A 19,947-nucleotide genomic window follows, 5' to 3' on the forward strand; every position below is an offset into this window, starting at 1 on the left:
TATTTAAGTTATTTTTGCCTTATAAGTTGTAAGTAGAAATTATTTCAAACACGTTAACAGATTCTCAGCTCCAAGCAGGGCCATTAATTATTTTGATTATTACACTGTACACATAACGAGACTACTTTTGCTTTTTTGCCTTATTGTCCGAATATAAACTCTTGACTACTCGACACTGTAAATTGTGTGTGTGTGTTTGTGTTTTGTTCCCTGTTCTAGTTCATCCAGTTATTGTAGTACTAGGATTTTCTGTTGTCTATAATATTCATCTTAGCCTCATTATTGTTCTATAGTGCTATTCTTTTAAAAACACTTGAATTTCTTATAAGTTTCTATTTAACTTTTTGAAAAAATAGAAACTAATATTTACTATGTTTGGATCTTGAATTTTAAAAATAAAAATAAAATACTTGTTTTATTGTATCTTTCTGTTTACCAAGCACATGGGACAAATACACGGGCTTGCAAAATTCACTTTTATCTCATCCATGTTGAACCCAAGTCTTGTCTTGGATCTTGAATCGCGTAGAGCACGCTACATATTTTGAACTTTCAAGAACTACTAATGAGTGTGATGCGCACAAAGCACACTAGTTATGATATTATTATTGACCTAATTTATTATACAAATTACAAATATCAAAAATCTCTTAAATTATGTCACATCATCAATTGGTATACTAGTTAGTGCACTAATTAGTGCATATGACATTATTTTTAAAATAAATGTGAGATTTTATTGATTGCTATTTGTTTTTATTTATTTATTTTATTTTATTTTATTTTTTGTAAAAATAGGAGGCGATAAAGAATAGACATAAGAGTAAAATAAGAAATTAGAGTGTGGATCAACTTTTGAAATTTTAGTTGCCATCTCATTTGTGGGAAATTCCTCCCCAACAATTCTCACAAATGAGTTGGGAAGACAGAATGCATGTAAGGAGAGTTTTGAGAAAGCATTAGAATGTTGGACAACTTTTCAAATGTTGCTTGCCATGTCATTCGGGAAGATTTGGAGGGGGGATAAATTATGTAGATGAATTATTTTTTTAAACAGCAATGATTCATCCCACTAAAAACATCACCACTAATAGCACTAATGTATTAAAAAAGTAAAAAATAAAAATAAAAATACAACTCCAAGACCAAAACATCACATCATTAATAGCGGGACCCACTGCCACCTAATTAGTGGGAGCACTAATTAGTGCTCCCAAGCATTTTTCTTTTTTAAATAGTATATGTCTAAGTTATCCAAAGGAGGTAAGAAAATTTATACATTTATATATTACTAAAAAATGAGGTTTTAAGAATAAGAGTTCTGAGAAGTTAAAATATATATTTTTTAATTTTTATATATTTGAAAATAGTATAAAACATCTATTAGAACATATTCAATTTTTTGTGTTAAAAAAAAAAATTATCTTCGCCAAGACTTTTAAGCACTTAAAATTTATGAGTAAAAAATTTCGGTCTCAACTCAATTAATTGAAAAAAAAAAACCCCCTCAATTTAGAATAAATAACCTATTTGAATAGTTTATATTTCAAAACTCAAGGTGCTATCAGTGAATAAAAAATAAGAAAAAATCATTCATTTCCTGCTTTATCTAAAATCTTAAGTTAAGCTTCACATTTTATAACATTTTTATAAAGCATGTGTACGGTTTTCTTAACTTTTTTTTCACAATATTTCATAATATAAATTACAAAATGTCATAAATTTTCTTACTATAAAATATCATAACTTTTTTGACAAAAAAAATATCATAATTATTCCATTTGCAGCTTGAGGGTGGACACCATATATTCATTATTCTAGCTTTCCCACAAAGTGACATAACACAATATAAATATTTATAATTTTTATCGCAAAAAATCATGACTTTCTTATAATTTCTTATAACATGCACAATTTAGGGGTTATGTTTAGATATTTTACTCTGTTATTCATGTCATGATAATAAAAAAAAATGGATAAATTACACTTTAACCTCTTGTGATTTACTCAAAAAATACGGAGCTCCCTTATAGTTTCATTTATAACACTTAAACTCTTGAATTTCATATCAAAGTGCAATTTTGGATGGATGTAACAGAAGTTATAAAAAGTATAAATTACTCTCATTTCTTCATCTAATTTTCTTCTTAATGTCATTTCAAATCTGAATATTCTCTCATTTTTCTTTAAATTTTTTGTATTCCTCTTCTTTTTCTTCTTTCTCATCCCATGGCAAATCACACACCTCTCATCCCATCATCAAATACATATCTCTCTCTAGAATTTAAACCCAAATAAATACTCATCTCTTCCTCTCTAGAATTTAAAACCCAAACAAACACTAATCTTTTTGTCTTTAGAATTTGGACCCAAACAAACAATCCATAGTTGCAAACACCTACCAACCTCATCCCATCTCCTCCACTCAACCAACACCCACCACTACCCACTTTCTTCTTGCCACTACCCACTATCTCCTCTCTCTAAGTTTTTTTCTTTCCTTTTTGCTATGGCTGTTGAATATATATATATTAGTGTATGCCCGTGCCTAAGGGCACGATGTAAATAATGTTAGGATTAAAATACAGTTGTAATTTATGAAATCTGTGTCATTTTTTTTGATAAAGATACTAAGAAAATATAAAGAAATATTATTCTTCTACGCTATAATATTCTCAAGACACAGAAAAGGGGAAAAAAAACTCACACACAAATATTATTGTCAACTCGAATTGCTACGGAATTTGTTTCCCAATGGAAACCAAGCACCCTATAACCAACAAATAACTTCAGCTAATAATAATAATAATAATAATAATAATAATAATAATAATAATAATAATAATAATAATAAATAAAAAAAATCAAATATTAATAGGTACCAAAGGATATAGTTCAAATTTATCATAATTTTAGCAATAAAACAAACTAATTAATCTAATTACAAATCAAATTAATTAAATCCAGCATAATTAATTACAAATCTAATTAATTAAAGTTTCTAGCAACTTTTCCTATGGTTTCAACATATCTGGCATAACTAACTAATTAAAATACCTGTTTGGGATAACATCTCTACCAAAACCAAGACACTGAAACAGAGCCAGCAACCCACAACCTAATCTTCTCCATTGTCGCCGTTGAAGTTGTTGCACCCTATGAAGCAGATCACATAATGGTGCTTAAAGATGGAGCAGAAAAAACATAAAGAGATAGATTAATGGTGCCCGAACAAATAATCCAAGTCAATTATGAAAAATTACAATTCAGAACATTAGCACTTGTTCTTGAGTACAAAACCCAATAAAAAATAATAATAATTTTGATAAAAATATATTCATATTAGACCTTTCAGTCAAACCCAAAAATGACAATAACCAAAATTTCATTTTCTTTACTTTGGCTGCCACTTTCTCAGCAACCAAACAGGATAGAAATATTTTTGTATAACTACATCTGATAAATTTCTATGCTGATAACAAAAAAAAAAAAGAAAAAGGAAAAAGAAAAAGAAAAACAAACCCAAATAAAAGAGGGGAAGTGTGAGAGGGAGAGGGAGAGGGAGATGAGGCAAAGATTTATTATCATATTAAAATCCAAAACCCAAATAAAAACCCTAGATTCTCACACCTTCCAAAAAAAACAATAGTGAGTATAACTTTCTACCTTGGAGCTGTGTAGAGAGAGAGGAGGTAGAGATTGAGGCAGATGGTAGAAATCACTCCCTCTCAGTGGTGCTATATTTCGTCAGAGCTATATTTCGGAAATCACCATCGGAGATTAAACTTCTAAAGAGACAAAGCTTGGTAGAAAGAGGAAGATGTGTGGTGGGAAGAAGATGTGTGAGAGAGAATGGAGTTTCAAATTTTGAAATCAAAGTCAAAGAGAGGGAGTGAGAGAAGATGTCTGTGTGAATTGAGTTAATCCTGAGGGTAAGAATCGAAAAACTAAATGTAAAACTGATCTGAAGCATTGGTATTCACCAAAAAAATCTGAACCATTGAAATGTCCAAGTAGGGCAAATGAGAGTAAGACATTTTCAACCATTGGATTGAATAAATCTGATTGTGCATATTTTGATAGATAGACAAAAGTCTCATCAGGATTAAAAAATGTATGCCTGTGCCTAAAGGCACGGAGGAAATAATATTGGGATTAATCTTCTCATGTCCAATCTTTTATGTAGTACATGAAAAATTTATTCACAAAATAATTTCGGAGAAAATTATTCATTTCTTATAGCATCACTATTATTCTTACCCAAGTTATCAAACTTTCTTGTTCTAATTGAAGAGGTTGGTCTCATTTGAACTTCGTCTCAAATTAGAAAGGAATATAATCGGAGTGATTGGTAACCAAGTTGACAATGTCCAACAGTGCAAAAAACAAAGTTGTACTTTAAATAATGTTATGTGCTCTCTAAGAAACATATAGTGCAATTTTGGCTTGTTCAAATTCAACTAAACAAAGTTCTGATAAAAAAGAACAAATAAATTCAACTAAACAAAGTTGACAAAAAAGAAAAAAATGGTCCAATAATGGCCTTTCTTAGGCAGTGTGTATTGTGGGAAATCAGAAATCAACTTTGTGTGCCACTTCTATGCACTCATATAAAACATCTTAATTCATAAACAAAAATAAAAGAAAATATAAATAAAAATAAATGGAAGACAAACAAACAAATTTAAACAGTAAAGTGGCAAACTCATTGCCCTCAAAGAATTATAGATTCTTTGAGTCTTTCTATAACAAATGTAGATAATTGGAGCGCATTTTGGGCGGAAATGAAAGGCATCTCAACTGTTGAATTTTGGATGGAACAATCTAAATCATTGAAACAAAATGTATCTCTGATAAAAAATTCCATCCTTAAGTGAATAAAAAGAAGAAAAAAAAAATTAAAAGAGGAAAATATAAAAAAATAACATTAAAAATGATAGAATTTGGAAATTTGAATTTAATTAGACACCAAGAAACAAAAAATTAGCAATGCTAATCAACAACCATAAAAAAATCTTTTTAATGTTTTTTTAATAACCTTAAACAAAATTAACCGTATATGACAGCCAAATATTTTTTGCAAGTCACTTGGTAGCAAATCTATAAAATCACAAAAGATTAGACAAAAGAACACAGGTCTAAAAACTAATTCTATTTAATCCAATAACAATAAAAAATGATAAAATTCTATTTTGAACTAACCCAAAATTACAGAAAGAGGATACCATAAACTAATAATTAGCCAAAGGAAACTCAACAAAAATAAAATAAAATAAAAATTTGGGGCTGAAAAATATTTATGAACTATTTCCTCCACTTACTCACCAACCAAACATGACAGAATTTTTTTGGTAAAAACTACTAATTTATGGACTAATAAATATTTATACCGATTCAAAAAAGTCTTCAAAATTGAAACAAACAAAAAATAAATATTACACTCACTGTGTAATTCCATTCCATGTGAAACAGGTCCATACTCTCACACTATTTAATTTCATTTTTAGAATTTATTTATTTTTAAATTTGACAAAAATAAAACTCAAACAAATATTTTCAAAATTAAAAAAAAAATATTTATGATCCCAAAATAGAAAATCTTAGAAAGTTTTTAGAAAATCTTAAAGCTCAAACTTAATGATTTAACACAAATCAGACTCTAGCATAGAAACAAAACAAATCTGATTGTTGAGTACAAACAAAACAAATATGAAATCTATATAATATGACCGACACTTTGTTTTTGGTCCGGTGGGGCAATCCTCTGAATTTTTTTTTTTTAATTTTAAAATTAAAATTAAACAAAGTGATGATGAAAATGTGAATTAATCAAAAAAAAAAAAAGAAGAACAAATCAAACTGTAGCGTAGAAACAAAACAAATCTGAAATCTATATAAACAAATCCAACACTTTGTTTTTCTTTTTGTGAGTGAAGCAAAAAGAAAAAAAAGAAAACAAAAATAATTCTATGAAGCTTTCAATTGGTGGAAATGACTAAAGCATGGTCCAGCTTTAATTTGCATGTTTGAGTGAAACAAAAAGAAAAAAAAAAGCTCTGTTTTTTGTAAAAAAAATCTTAGAAAGTTTTTAGAAGGACACAAATCTGAAATGATTTAACAAATCCAAATCAAACTCAATAATTTAACACAAATCAAACTCTAGCATAGAAATAAAACAAATCTGAAATCTATATAAACAAATCCAACACTCTGTTTTTCTTTTTGTGAGTGAAGTAAAAAGAAAAAAAAGAAAACAAAAAGAATTCTATGAAGCTTTCAATTGGTGGAAATGACTCAGCATGGTCCAGCTTTAATTTGCATGTTTGAGTGAAACAAAAAGAAAAAAAAAATGCTCTGAAGCTTAGAAAGTTTTTAAAAGGACACAAATCTGAAATGATTTAACAAATGCTTATATGATACCTTCAAAAGGAGTGTATACCATAGTGTTTCCCAAAGACTACAGATACATAGTAGACATTGAATATTAAGAAACAATGAAGAGGAAATATACCCAACAAATGCTTCAAATGGTTGAAGAAAGACAAAGATTGAATATAGCCATGAATTGAAAACACAAATATATAAATAAATAAATAAAAATAGAATTTATTGGGGAAAATACAGCTTTGATGGAGGATAGCGATGTTTCGGATGGACATGGAACCCAAGAAATGTGTTCTGATGAAGTGCAGACTCTTCCAATTTTGCAGAAATTTGAACAATTGAGCAACCAAGTTCAGGTAAATCTTGAAATTTATACTCTTAAACATTGATTTCAATGACATATTTGGTTATAAATTTCTTGTAGTTGTCTCTAATTTTTATATTTTGTTTCAGAATTTAAAGAAGGAGCATGCAGAGTTGTCTCAAATATTGTTAGTGACTACATATTATTCCATTTTCTTTAATACCTATAATGCCAACTCGATAGTAAGTGTTGGCTTTGATTATAGAATCTGATGTATACATTTGATAAACTAACACTTCTCTACTTCTATACATGAAAGCTTATATTTTATTGAGAACATTAGAATCTAGTGTAATTTTTCAGAGAAAGACTGGACCTTGAATCAAACTTAATAACAATAAAATAATGCAAAGAATTATATTACGATTTACGATTAAGGCCTCAACTTTTCATTGTTATACTTTTGTTAATGCAATTGGTTTTTACCCATTGTATCTCTATGCTCCTGCCTCCTTGTATTTGCAAGTGGTATTGAAGAATCCAATCTTGAAACTATTTTGCAGATAATAAATGTTTACTTTTGTCATTTATATTATAAAGAAAAAATTTATGATTGTGACTGTAATTATTTTGTGTAAACTTTGCAGGCAATCATGGTTAGTTGACAGTAACAGAATTGCAACAAAAATCAGGAGTGCATCTGGCTTGGGTGATCTTGCAAGAGTCAACTGGAAGAGCAAGCCAACACATTATTGACAATAGTGATGTATAATACCTCTTCTTTTATCCAATATAACTTTGAATTTCTGGGTTGTGATTGTTGGTGAAATTGGATATAGGTAAAATGATTTTTTGCTATGAAATTTGAAAAATTATTTTTCCTATGACATTCTAAGGTTCATTTTCCTCTTTCTGACTTTCACAGCTAGCTGTTATACTGACAATTGGCATAAAACTTAAAAAGTCTAAAGTAAGTGTCAATATTGATTATCGACTAAATAGAGTGCCGCAGTGAACTGTCTCTAAGTATTATTGGGTTGTCCACCCAATTTGATTAGTTTTTGGTATATTTAGGAGTCTTACATTGTTGTTTTGTTGGGTCATTTAATGTTGCACAGCTCAGGTAGGTAAAGTTTTGTCTTAATGTTGCACAGCTTAATCCATGTCTGAACGGCATCACTGCCAATTCTTTTCCTGGCTCTGAAGTTTTCAGTGCTCTTCAGGACCTCAGTATATTCCTTTTGCCAATAAATATAAATGAATTTTATTCTTCTTCTTCCACTTCTTCAACCCAACCCTAATTAGTTTATTGTCTGTTTTGTTTCGCATTAGGTACTGAACATGAACATTTGAAGAAAAAGTACCTTGAAGAGTGCTCTGAGCGGAAACGGCTCTATAATGAAGTGATTGAGCTTAAAGGGAATATCAAGGTCTTCTGCAGGTGCAGACCATTAAGCCAAGATGAAAAGCACAGTGCTCTTCACAGAAGCAACAGTGGTGGAAAACCCAGAAGCAGAGCCACTCTCTCTCGCCCTCATCTTCTCATATATCTGATCGACCAATTTTGAGAGTGAAAGAGTGGTCTCTTCGAGCAAGTACGCAATCGCCGAATTGCTCAAACCACACTCATTCAAACCTCTCCACCTCTACGCGTAAGGCATTAACTCGAGCCTCTCTGTCTTCTGTGGTCAATGTATAGACCGTGAAGAAGAAGAAGAAGCTCTCTAGGTTGCTGTTCATTTTCTTCGATTCATCAGCATCGACGACCATTGGATCTTCCATTGAACCCTGACCTTGCATGTACACTATCAAACACAACACCAATCGACGAAAAACCTGAACAACAACAACCAATCTGAAATGAGAACCAATCTAGTGTATGCTAACACTCTGTTTTTCACTATGTTTTTCAGAGAGGCGAATCAGGAGGGCGAGAGAAGAGAGTTCGTGGTCGGTGGTCGAAAGAAGAGAGGAGAGCAAGAGGCGAGGAGAGGTGGTCGGTAGTTGGTGAGTGACGGTGTCGTTGCGAGAGGAGAGGGAGAGAGAGAATAGCATATGAAAGAGAGAGAAGGGATATCTCTAAAATAGGAATGGCAACGGGGCGGGGCGGGGCCGGGGATCGCCCTCCCCGTCCCCGATCCCCGACGGTAAAATTTCCCCGATCCCCGACGGGGAACCTGTCACCACCCCCGCCCCTGCCCCCTAACGGGGATCGGGTTTCCCCGACCCCGAAGAGTCCCCGGCCAAAAAAAAAAGAAAAGAGCTTCAATAACAAATTCAACAATAGATTCAACAACACAACAGAACAACAACGGATTTAACAACACAACACTCAGATTTAATAACAGATTCAACAAATTCAACAACAAATCTGATTCAACAAACTGATTTAATAACAGATCTGATTTAATAACAGATTAATAACAGATCTGATTTAATAACAGATTCAACAAACTCAGATTCAACAGATTTAACAACACACCCAGATTTGATCAACAACACACCCCGTGAGCGAGGAGTGACGCCGTGAGGGAGAGAGGAGGAACGGCCGACGCCATCGCCGTGAGCATCGCAGCAGAGAGAGAGAGAGAGGCCGAGAGAAGAGAGGGAGAAGTGACGCCGTGAGGGAGAGAGGAGGAGCGGCCAACGCCGACGCCGACGCCGACGCCGACGCCGACGCCATCGCCGACGCCGACGCCGACGCCATCGCCATCGCCGTGAGCATCGCAGATTCGCAGCAGAGGGAGAGATAGGCCTAGAGAAGAGAGAGTGTGAGTGGGAGAGAGGAGTGAAATGAGTCTTAAAATAGCCTAAACACATATATATGCGGTATATATATTCGGGGATATATACGGGGAGTAGTCGGGCCGGGGCCGGGATTGGGAAATCTATCCCCGTCCCCGGCCCGAAAATGATCGGGGATTTATTTTTTAATACCATCCCCGGCCCGTGGGGAGTTTTTTTCGGGGAAAAACCGTCCCATTCTGGATCGGGGGGTCGGGTCCCCGTCGGGCCGGTTTTAAATTGCCATCCCTACTCTGAAATGAGAAAGAGGGAGGATTTGACAGAGATGAAAGAGGAGAGAGGAAGAGCAAAGGCTAAATCTGGACCATCCAGAGTGAATAACAACATTGATCTCAACCATTGAAATGTCCTTGCAGGACAAATGAGAATGAGACATTTTTAGCCCTTGGATTGAAACAATCTAATGATCCACATTTTGACACATAGACATTTTCAATTTTGAATTCAAAATCAGCCTTCCATTGTTATATAGATATATATATGTATTTATATATTCGTGGGTTGTGTGGGGTCATTTTTCTTGCCTAATTTGGCTGGGTAACCGTGGTAGTTTCTATGCAAAAAAAAAAAAGAAATGAAAAGAAAAGAAGGAAATGACAGAAACTGTTGCTAATGTAGCCAAAGAAAGAATTGATGGGTAGTTTTAATTATACATATATGATATATATATATATATATATATATATAATACATATTTACCTATACATAGTGTGTGTGTGTGTATATATATATATATGTATGTGTGTGCATGGCTTTAATTTGAAAAAACATTTTAATTATGATCTACAAAATAGAGGTAGTGGGTATGTGCATTGAAATTGAAAAATCTTTTTGGGTTAATTCTTTTAGCTGAAAGAAGAGGTACATGTTGTGAGCTGGTAGAAGAAAAAAGAGAAAAGAAGGAAGAGAAAAAGTGATCTTGTGATTAACTTTAATTTTTTGGTTGAGCTTGGCTAGCTTGATTTTAATTTATGAGTTAACTTTATTTGAGTTAAGAAAATGATAAACATAGATTTGAGAAGAATAATGAAACAAAAATGAAAGGAAAAGATGGAGAAATTAGGGAGAGAGAGGGAAGCATTTTAGAGAGAGAACCAACTTTTTTGGTTTTCCAAAAATTGGGAAGAAGAAGAAGAAGCTAAGGAATTATCCAGTATGGTTGAGGAGGGAAAATTTTGATTTTATGATCGTGCAACACACGCTTTGTTGAAACAAACGGTTCCGTTTGAAATTGAATTTTGGTATGAAGTTTAGGGGTTGTAGTGTTACAAATAAAACAACAAAGGGGCTCCGTATTTTTTGGGTAAACACAAGAGGTTAAAGTGTAATTTATCCTAAAAAAAATTAAAAATTTCTATGATATCATTCCCATTTGGTGTAATTTATTGGATTGGCTTATAGTTTTGTTTTCTTCTTTTTTGATTTTTTACTTTAAAAAAAAATTAAAAATATATACCAAAATATTTGGTATAATTTTTACTTATAGTTTATGATATTAAATAACTTGAAAGAAAAAACTAATTATAAATAAATACTTTTAAATACTTTTGACTCATAATTTCTGATTATCTATTTTAAACATAAGATAAGACAAATTGCACTAAAACAAGCTTGTTATCCAATTTGTCTATTAATTTAAAAAAAATTAAAATTTTAAAAAAATTAATATTACAAGTGTCAAAATCGTATTGGGTCAAACATTTCACTATATATTTTACAAAAAATGAAACGCATATTTTTTAAAATATTACATTTTTTTTACATATCCATTTATTATGTTAGAAATCATTGGCTACAAATTTAAAATATTTTTTTTAAATATTACTATCACGCCCCACTTTTTATTACTCGTAATCATTACCAAAATCATTAATTTAATTCATCATCAGAGATAACATGCGGAAAACTCTTTAGTTCAACGAGTAGGAATAAATAACAATTCTCTCATCTGAATGCAAATTAAATACAACATGAGCATAATAAATAAACTGCCTGTGGGCTTACATCATTTAAATAACAAGAAGAAGGGTGTAACCCTTTTACATAAATGGCATTCCACCAACACAAAAGAGGCCCCGTGGCCAACAAACAAGAAGATCCAAAACCTTGTAGTACATCGTGATTAATACCTGAAAAAGATTCAACAACGTGGGATAAACATATAGTCCAGTAGGGATCTCAACATGGTCCTTAACAATAACAACTTACAGATAGCTATGATCATGAATGTTCAATTTCATGCTAGAATAGTAATGTGGCAGTTTATACAAAAATATACATAGGCATGAACTTTTCTCAAAATCAGCCATTGCATTCAACACTGAAGGCGATTCATCTTTCTTTTCTTTTTATTACTCCTTTTTCCCAACTTCCATGACAATAACAATTCTGGAAAAAACAATTTCACCAAGCCCATTACTTTTTTCCCAATTTCCGTACTTATAACAGATTTGCCTTTTTTAAAAACATGTTCACAAATACCCAATTTCCTTCACACTTTCCAAAATCACGAAATAATATTTATGTCTATTCCCAACATATTCATATCTATACATGCATACCTTTAGTAAAAAGGGAAACAACAAAGCAACAACAAGCATGAAATCAACAAATGAGGCAACTCGGCCTTTTAAAACTGTAACCATCGTAACCCATAACATACTCAGATACACTGAGACAATGATGATAAAAAACTCTGCTCTACCTGCTATAAGCACGGTAAGTAAGGATACACCTACGACAATATTCCAATTTACCAGACACTAGTTGGAAGGGAATGGTACCTCTGTTCCATTTTACCAAGTGCTAGCTGGAAGGGTGTGGTACCTCAGATTCTTAGCGTGGCCAATTCTCCAGGTGCTAGCTGGAAGGTAATGGTACCTCTGATTCTAAGTGCGGTATATAACACCAATTATTTCAACGCTACCAAGCATAACCAACAAGTGTAATACATACACATAAACTATCCATTAATGTTCAACCAACACAAGTGTAATGCATACACAATAATTCAACACAACAATGTCATCTTCCACCGATGACCAAGGACAAAACCTCTAGATGCATGTATTCAATACACCTAATAAAAAGACTCAACTCTCAAGAGATCTTAACCCAACAACGACACTAGTGCGACAGTTAAAGGTAAAACCCCCAAATGTGTGTATTCAACACTCAAGATATAATAGTTCAACTCTCATATTTATTTTTTTCGAAACTCACATAGAGTTATCATTTCATTTTCCATTTTCGAAATTAACTTTCATAATTTTCCAGGTCAACACATTTCACCACTTATTCCAAAACACTTTTCCCATTTCACAAAACTAATTCCATTCTTTCCATTTTCACAAAACCAAATCCATTCTTTTCATTTTCACAAAACCAAATCCACGGGTAAATAAGCCACAACCCATCCCAATTCAATACGTTCATTTCAAAATAACCCCAATGCCATAGTTATTTCCTTAGCCATTAACACTTTTACACAACCCATATTAACAATGGTAATTTACAAACATTATTCAATCATAATCTCTTTTAGTTTACCAAAATCACAATATAAATTAGGGTTTTCTCTTCTTTCAACTATATCTTGCTAGATTACTCCCCAATTAGCCCAAACAACAACCAATGATAACAAACTCATTCTCAATAACCAACCCTAGGTTTCCTTACATGATTTTCAAAGAAATCCAATATGGATATAATTTTCATGCAATACAAAACTACCACATGTCTATCTATAGACGGAGTATTGAAAAAGAGCAAGGAAACCCAAACTTTTTCGGATCAACACGAAGCCCCCGCGATGCTCAACCTTTCTTACAAAGAGACTAGGGTAGAAGAGCTATAGATCAAGAGTATTTGTAGAGAGAAGGTGTGTAGAGAGAGAAGGAGCCACCGATCTAGGGTTTAGAGAAAGAAAGAGAATAAAAAATGGAGAAGAAGACCCCTGCTGCGAACTGATATATGCGAGGCTCGCTCGAACGAAGGAGTGGTCGCTCGAGCGACCAGACACAAAGAAACCTTGCTCGAGCGCACAAAGTCTCGCTCGAGGTTTGCAACCCAGAAGCACGCTCGAGCGAAGAAACACAAAACATACAGCTCGCTCGCTCGAGCCAAGAAACACAACCTTCAGGTCCAAAAGAGACACAGATGCACGCTCGAGCGTACGAGTTCTCGCTCGAGCCAAGAGACACAAACTCAGAGCTCGCTTGAGTGACAAAATCCTCGCTCGAGCGAAGACACCAAAAACTGGGTAGCAACACTATGTTTCGAATCACAACCAACCTGTTATAAACCTGCCCAACACATCCCAAAACTCAAATATAAGAAATTAAAGGATGGAAACAAGATACGTATAACGACACACAACTCGAAACTCGAGTCCGGAATTCCACAAAAGATGGGGAAAAACCCGGATCGCTATAATTACTTCTTTTTTTTTTTTGGTGTACATATACATTTATTAAATTAAAAATCATTGGCAACAAATTTAAATTAAGTATCCGTTCTTTAAGAAAAAATTCTTTGTAAATATCCCTTTGTTGTAGCTGATTGAAAAGCCAGATTAATTTTGTTATTAAAATTTAACTTTAAGGATTTAAAATGTTAAATGAATCTTTCTTTATATATAAATATTGGAAAATAATAAGATAAGGTAAAGAAATCAAATATCTAAACCAATAGAAGAGAAAAAGAAATATTGTGACGACCGTTTCCTTTCCTCCTTTTCTTTTTCCTTTTCGCTTTGTTTCCTTTTATCCACGTTGGATTTGAAATGTCTGGGAATGATTTTTTGGTTCGTATTTTCATTTGTTGTTAAATTTCGGATGTTCCAGAGGGTGCGCGGGTGATTTCGGGTTGCCGGAAGCGAAGTTGGAAGTTTGAGCTGCTGGGCCAGGACTGCACGTGCGGGCCCAAGGCCGCACGTGCGGAGAGGGGCCGCTCGAGCGGTGGGTGGGGCCACACGAGTGGTCAAGCTTGGCACCCAGAAAATTCGATTCTACCTAGAGCGCACGAGCGGAGAAAATGGACCGCACGAGCGGTCAAGGTGGGGCGCTCGAGTGGTGGAGAAGGCCGCATGAGCGGCCAACTGGGTAGTCCGTGCCCGTTTTCTTATAACGTTTTGGTCCGAATGCCTCACCCATTTTACACATATCACTCTCACTCTAAACCCTATTTCTCTCCCCATTCTCTCTAGAAAACTTCCCCAAACATCCAAACACTTTGATTATGCAAATTCTTGGGTCAAGATCTCCATCTTCTTTCTCTAGATCTTGGAGATCAAGAACTAGGGCTTCACTTGGGTTGAAGAAAATCAAAGCTCTCTCTCATCTTTCAAAGCTAGGGTTTTATCTCATCTTGTTCTTCATCAAGCTTTGAGGTAGGGATTTCTTGAGTTATATATATAAGTTTTGCTACTTTAATGATGATTTAAGAGTTTCCTTCTAGTCTTGATGATTTTAACTTTGTGATTTCAAAAATGTAGAGATTTTCTTAAAAAGGGGGTTTTTCTTTAAACTTTCAAAATATTGATCAATCTTTGAGGGTACCATCTTGTTGATCTAAGAAAGATGTTTTGATGGGGGTTTCTCTTGTAGTTTTGTATTGAGTTTTAAGTTGTGGTTCAATATGTAGAGATTTTGAATATGGGCTTGTATCTCAATCTATTTGCTACTCTTGAGAGTTTTTCCTCTATTAGACTCACGAGAGATGATTTTGATAGAATTTTCTTAAAAAAATTATGGAGTTTTGTTTTTAATAAAAACCCTAGAAATTGGGGATTTTCTTAAAAAGTAGAAAGGCCTATGGAAGTTCTTCTTTTCTTGTGATTGAAGGATGAATGAGCATTGATTTTATGATGTAGTTGCTAATAGCAATTTCTTGATGTATGTATAAAATGGAAGTCCACTTTTAAAGTCCATTGATAAATGTATATTTGTGTAGAGTTATAAGATGGCAAGTCGTTGAGTGCCATAGATGATGTAAAAATGTTTGATATTAATGAAATGGGAAAATAAAGTGAAAGATGACATGCTGGACATGTTGAAAGAGTTGGTCATGATGAATCATTGTTGAGAAATTGTGGTGGTGTGTTGAAGACACATGATTATTTTGCGAAATGAGAAACGTATTTGTGAAAGTGAGAAAGGCATTGTTTATTGTTGTTGATAAGACATTTTGAAAATAGAGAAGTGTTATGAAATATTAATTATTGCATCTCATTTCCATTTGATTTAATATCACCATTGTCTATGAAGTGAATTATTACCATTGTTGCATTCTCATCATGTTTACTTGAGAAGGATTATATTGTAATGAGAACTAATGGAAATGTGTATGGGGTAAATACGTTGGTAAGTCCGGATAGGAGGTGTAGATGAATTTGATAAGTTGGCCTGAGTGTCCAGGGTGAATGACCCGAAAGCCGCGCGGATAGGTGTCGAGCTTTTCGGTTAATACCGGTAAAAATGACAGTTTGGTAGTGCTCGTAGAGACTACTTGCAGACACCAGCCTAGGGATTACTAGTGTCGTATTTACCGCCCCTGTTGATTTAAATATTGGAAGTTTGAAATTGATGAGATTGCTACATATTATTGAGAACATGGTGATTTTAAAATGTTGCATTGAATATTATTGAGAACATGATGATTTTGAAATAGTGCATTGAAATAAATTTTTCCTTCAATATTGGCACTTGCATGGCATTCCATATGCATTTTTTTTTTAACGTTGATGGAATTGGCATAACTGTATATACTTTGTGAGGAATTTCTACTGGGCTTTATGCTCACCCCTATGGGAATTGGTGCAGGTAAGGATGTGGTGACCTCGCCAAGCTAAGGCCGTGGAAATGTTTTGGAGAAGAGTAGTTTAACTCTTATTTTGTTGTGATATTTTTTTTTGTAAGCCAAGGGCTACTGTGTTCGGGTCCGAGAGACCATTATGTGTAACCGGGCTATTGCCATGGAACTTGTAAGCCCTTGAGGGCCTTATTCGTGTGATTCAATGATTTCTTTTACATGTTATAGATTCATGTACTAGTTGTAAATAAATGTATAAGGGCATGTGAGAATACTTTTGCAAACATTTGAGATTTTGTAAATGAAACTGGTTAATATCTCATCTTGGAAGTGAGTTGATGTAATAGTTTTGTGGGATTATTTTCGGGGCGTGACAAATATAGTTATCACAAAGAATAAAGTATAACTTCAAAAAAAAAAAAAAAAAAGGAAAAAATAATACTGCAAAAATTTGTTATTTTTTTAATATTAATATATATATATATATATATATTTATGATAGAGTGGTGTGTATCATAAATTTTCTCAAAACAAATGTTGGTAATTGTAAAACAAGGTACAAAAAATAAAACTAATACAATAACTATCTGTCTATCTATCTATCTATTTATCTATACTATATATATAACCAAATGTAATTGTTAAGTCAAAAGGCTCCAAAACTTGAATCCTAAATTCTCATAATTTTGAAGAAAAATAAATATTATGTGGCACTTCCCTTCATATCCCTTCTGACTCTTCAAGCTTTCTCATTCTCTCTTTCTATGTTAAGTCAAAAGGCTCCAAAACTTGAATCCTAAATTCTCATAATTTTGAAGAAAAATAAATATTACGTGGCACTTCCCTTCATATCCCTTCCCACTCTTTAAGCCTTCTCACTCTCTCTTCCTATATAAAATATAAAATAATAAAATATTGATCCATATCCATCACCCACAATATGTTTATCTCAAAATAATAAAATATTCATCCATATCTATCAGCCACAATAATATCTATACCACTCTCAATCTCAATTTAAAAATGAAAAATAAAAAAAATAAAAAGAAACCAAATGTAGTTGTTAAGTAAAAGGCTCTAAAACTTGAATCCTAAATTCTCATAATTTTGAAGAAAAACAAATATTACGTTGCACTTCCGTTCATATCCCTTCCCACTCTTCAAGCCTTCTCACTTTCTCTTCCTATATAAAATATAAAATAATAAAATATTGATCCATATCCATCGTCCATAATATGTTTATCTCAAAATAATAAAATATTCATCCATATTTATCAGCCACAATAATATCTATCTCACTCTCAATCTCAATTTAAAAATGAAAAAAAAAAAACCCCCATGACTCCTACAACTTCCACACACATGTTTCTCTATTTAGTTTATTCCGGTCAAATTCAATTATTCTCTCATCTACCCATCTTTTATTTTCTCAGAATAACTCATCTTCTCCATTGTTACATTTTGCAAGTTTGATGATCTGGAAAAATCATTACAAGATCGGTGTAATATTATTTCTTATTTTATATGTATTTTTTTAGTGTTTGTTACTTTGTGTGTATATATTTATGTTCTCAGTATTTTCAATTCATCTACACATCTTTTCATCTTCTTTATTTTTATGCTTCTAATATTATTTCTTACTTTATATGCATTTTTTCAGCGTTTATTACTTTTGTGTATATATATTTCTTTTTGCTAATATTTTTTAGTTTATCTACATATCTTTTCATCTTCTCCATTATTACATTCAATCATTCTCTCATTTACCTATCTTTCCTCAAAATAACTCATCCTCTCCATTATTATATTTTGCAAGTTTGATGATCTGTGAAAATCATTACAAAGTCAGTGTAATATTATTTCTTACTTTATATGCATTTTTTCAGTGTTTGTTACCTTGTGTGCATATATATTTTCTAATATTTTTCAGTTCATCTACACATCTTTTTATTTTCTCCATTTTTATGCTCATAATATTATTTCTTACTTATACGTATATTTCCAGTGTCTATTACTTTTGTGTGTATATATATATTTTTCTAATATTTTTCAATTCATACACATCTTTTCATTTTCTTCATCATTACATTTTGCATGATTTGGGCTTGTTTGCTTTTTAATTTGTGATTTGTGTTTATTCTTCAATTTAATCATATTCGAAACTCATCAAATCTTGAATTTAATATAATTTATTTTATTTTATCTCATGTCTATCATACCATCACACCCATTAATGGATTCGCGTAAACTCTCGAAATCAAGAAGATTAGCTCTGCATAAAGTTAATCTTAGCTTTGCTCCTTCAAACTCTCTCAAATGAGAGTTCTTTTGATCATCTACAACCAATATACACCCAATTAAGTACACACACACACAACAACTTCAAAACCTTAAACACAATTTCTCAATTTTAAAATTTTGGCAAAAATAAAAAATATATTTGGCTTAAAGTGATTGGTACACCTAACAATATTTAATTTTAAAATTTTAAAATCTTTAAATTCTATCTAAACATATCTAATTTAAAATTTTGAACTTTTTTTTTTACAATATTAAAAAGAAAAAAAGTGGCTCAAATCTATTAGTGTATTATCTAAATTTTGAATTAACAAACATGGCATAATCTTATTGGATTTAATATTTAAATTTTAAAATTAACTAAAATATCTAACTATATGATTTGTGGAATTCCAATACTTTATTCTGAATCTTCCATTTTTTTAATTTTTACAAAATTTAAGTTGCCAAGTGTTGATTTTCTATTGGCTACCCATGATTTTATCCAAAATTCTTTTTATAGGCTATGATGATAACAATTGACTACCATCAATTTTAAATTTTCTATCAATGTATTTTTTATTTTGAAAAAATCATCATCAAACATGCAATTTAAAAATTAAATATATTTTATTTGATTAAAAAAGTAAATTTATTTGCTACTATTCAATAAAATATATATGCCTTTATTTTGATATAACAAACAAAATTAAATTATCTTCTACTCATTCATAATCACTCATAAATATCTTTATCTTTTTAAAATTTTGATTATCAGCAACCGAATTCTCACATTTCTCTCTTCTTTTTTTGTAGGATGTTTATTTTACTTTGATCTTTACTTTTCAAATTAGATATGATATCTATCTTTTTACCTATGTATATATCTATACTATATACATAAACAAATATAGTGTGTTCTCTAAAATTTTCAAAGTCTCGATTCTCAATTCTTAATCAGAGTTAAGATTCTATTTCTTACATGTCGCTCTCTCAAAGTTATGTTTTTAATTTTTCGTCATCCTTATTTTTCTCCAATAAAAAACATTTCTTTCTTTTAATATTGTTTTTATTTTAAATTTTTTACTTTTAATTTTTTTTATTATCTAAGACTCCTTGTCTCTGTTTATTAATTTTTTATTTTGCTTAATCTTCTCCAGTATCTTCATTTATCTTTATTTCTTATTTCTTCCTTTTAATTTTTTTTTTATCCCCAATCCTATCATTAACTCCAACTTTATTTTTATTTTATTTTTCATATGATCCCTTTTTTAATTTATTTTAATCTTTAATCTAATAATTATCTTCAAATTTATTTCTATCTGATAATGATCTCCAATTTCATTTCTATCTTATTTTTCAAATGC

The sequence above is a fragment of the Camellia sinensis genome, chromosome 1 (assembly GCF_055761805.1).
Source record: "Camellia sinensis isolate YWXY chromosome 1, ASM5576180v1, whole genome shotgun sequence".
In the NCBI taxonomy this organism is placed as follows: Eukaryota; Viridiplantae; Streptophyta; class Magnoliopsida; order Ericales; family Theaceae; genus Camellia; species Camellia sinensis.